Source organism: Rhincodon typus, chromosome 47 (genome assembly GCF_021869965.1).
Source record: "Rhincodon typus isolate 14 chromosome 47, sRhiTyp1.1, whole genome shotgun sequence".
In the NCBI taxonomy this organism is placed as follows: Eukaryota; Metazoa; Chordata; class Chondrichthyes; order Orectolobiformes; family Rhincodontidae; genus Rhincodon; species Rhincodon typus.
In genome coordinates this window covers 5,229,577-5,232,567 of record NC_063378.1, presented here as the reverse complement: position 1 = coordinate 5,232,567, position 2,991 = coordinate 5,229,577, and the positions used below count along the sequence as shown (strand labels likewise).

At 54.5% G+C, this 2,991-nt stretch overlaps 1 protein-coding gene across 1 annotated transcript in view; it reads left to right on the top strand.

The window, feature by feature from the left end:
* LOC109926105 (rho guanine nucleotide exchange factor 11-like) overlaps positions 1-2,991 on the top strand; it is a 36,264-nt gene that overhangs the window by 4,967 nt on the left and 28,306 nt on the right. The window lies entirely within an intron of this gene.

Genomic DNA, 2,991 nt, shown 5'->3' with positions numbered 1-2,991 from the left:
GGGATTTAGGGCCGGGTCGGAGGGGATTTAGGGCCGGGTCGGAGGGGATTTAGGGCCGGGTCGGAGAGCGTTCAGGGCAGGGTCGGAGCGGGTTCAGGGCTGATTTGAGGAGTTTCTTCACTCAGAGGGTTGTAGATCTGTGGAATTCCCTGCCCAGTGAAGCAGTTGAGGCTTCCTCGTTAAATGTTTCTTAAGGCAAAGATAGATTTTTAAACAGTGAAGGAACTAAAGGTTATGGTGAATGGGCAGGAAAGAGCACAATATTCAGTTGAGTGGATGTAAAACCATTTTCTCTCGTGGTTTCCCTTGGGGAAACCAAGGATGTAGGAAACATTGAAGAAAGGAGGAGGCCATTCAGCCCTTCGAGCCTGCTCCACCATTCAACATGATCATGGCTGATCGTCCAACTCAATAGCCTAATGCTGCTTTCTCCCCATAACCTTTGATCCCATTCCCCCAGGTGCTATATCTAGCCGCCTCTTGAATATATTCAATGTTTTGGCATCAACTGCTTCCACAGGCTCACCACTCTTTGGGTGAAGAAATGTCTCCTCATCTTCATCCTAAATGGTCTACCCCAAATCCTCACGCAGCCCACTATCGGGAACACCGTCCCTGCATCTACCCTGTCCAGTCCAGAGAGATGTGCAGACAGGGCAAAGTCTGTAAGTCAGCAGTATTTAGGACCGAGGTGGGGATCTTTAGAATTCTGCAGAGCTGTGGAATCTCAGTCTGTGGCCAGATCCCAGACAGAGGTCGATACATTTCTACATCTTAAAAGATATCCAGGGATGTGGGCCAAATTGCATTGATGTAGATGATTGACCTCGATCTTGAGTTGAGGAGGAATGTCAAGAACATTAAGACCATAGGAGCAAATGTAGGCCGTTCAGCCCATCTGCTGCACCGTTCAATGAGATGGGGATGATCCCCAACTCCATTTTCCTGCTTTTTCTCTCATAATTCTTGAATTCCGCCCCCTCTCCCCCCCGCCTACTGATTGAAAATATCTCTATCTCAGCCTTGAAAGCATTGAATGACCCAGCCTCGACGGTCCTCTGTGTGGTACAGAATTGCACACACTCACTCCCCTCTGACAGAAGAAATTCCTCCTCATGTCTGCCTTAAATGTGCGACCCCGCCCCCCACCTCCCCCCCCACTTGTTTTGAGACGATGCCCCTCTGGGTCCTAGACTGTCCCAAATGTGAATATCCACCCTGTCAAATCCCCTCGAGTTTCAAGAAAGTCACCTTTCATTCTTGTGAACTCCAACGAGTACGTGCCCGTTCAATTCAACGTCTCCTCATAAGAGTGTGCCACCGTACGCTGGATCGGCCAAACAAACCTCCCCTGGGTTGCGTCCAGTGCCGGCCTGTCTTCCCTGAGGGAACGACACTGGAAACTGTTGACGGTCGAAGCTGTTCTTCAGCCCAGGCAGCCTGTGAGTCTCTGGGATATTTTTCAGTGATTCGATGGAGCGCAGGGGGCTCTTCTATGTCGGTCACGGGTTTTAATATCAGCAATCTGGAGCCTGCAGTTCACACCGAGCCGCGGAATTGAATTCACTAAAAGCTTTGGTTGCCTTTCAATTCGGCTGACGCCAACAAAAGAGAAACGTCAAGCATGAGAGCAAGCAGGATTGTGTTTAAAACAAGACCCCAGAGCTGGGCAGGATAAACAGAATGCTTTTCTCCTTGTGAAGTCTGCATCATTCTGTCTGCAAAGGGTGTGGAACCACACTCACTTGTGACTTCCAACAGTGTGAGTTTGATAACTATACTTAAAGGAGAACAGGAGGAGGTCCCACGACATGCTTCTAGCATTTATTAGATCGGAGCGCATCTGTATCACTCCCCTTCCTACTTCCTTGCTTCTGTGGCTCCTCATCCTCTTGCTTATGAAACCATCCCTGAGTCTGGACCCCTCGCGGTCTCGGTCTCGCTTCCTGCGTCCTTCCACTCGTGCCGGGACATTCCTGTTAACTGCCTCTGCACCCTCCGCAGGGCTTGTCTGTCCTCCCCAGCAGCTGTTCCATATGCCCTGAAGTATGGTCCCTGGAACTGGGCGCATGGTCCCAGCTGGAACCCAATCCAGTGAGTTCTTGTAACCCCTCAGTCGGTGCACGGCCCTGCCATTCAGCCCCTCTGTAGCTGGCCTGACCCCTTGTTGTTGGAGGTGAGCCCCTTGCAAGCACTCGCCAACCCCCCTGCGCGCGCACACGCACCCCCCCCTTGAGCGCACGCATCATCCTCTCACACCCCGTCATGCGCGCACCCCTGCACACCTCACACACACCTCACCCACAAGCCCAATGCGCATGCACACCCTCACAGCACCCCTCTCGCCCACGCGCACCCATCTCACATGCACGCACCCCTTGTGCACACACACACCCCTCTCGCTCGCAGCCCTTGCGCACGTGCGCACCCCTCTTGTGCACGCATATCCCTCTTGTGCACATGCACGCGCGCACCATCCTCACACGCCCCCTCATTCGCGCACCCCTGCACACCCTACACAGACCATACCCACAAGCCCAATGCGCATGCACGCCCTCATGCAAACCCCCCCTTGTGCACACCGTCCTCACGTGCACCCCCCACACACCCAACACACACCTAACCCACACACCCCACCAATGCACGTGCACACCCTCACACACACCCCTCACATGCACAGCCCTTACATGCACCCCTCTCGCACTAACACCTCCCCCTCGCACACGCACAGCCCTTGCGCACGCAAATGCCCCTCTTGTGTGCAGCCCTCGCACACGCGCACATACGCACCCCTCTTACGCACACATATCCAGCTCAGAGTCTCCCCAGCTCAGTGTTTCCCTCACTTAACTAGCAGTGTCGTTCTCTACCCCCTCAGTCTCTATCTCCCTCTCGGTCTCTCTCTACCCCGCCCTCTCCCTCTCCGTCTCAGTCCTTCTCCCCCTCGGTCTTCCCCCCCCCCCCCCCCCCCCCCCCCCCCCCCCCCCCCCC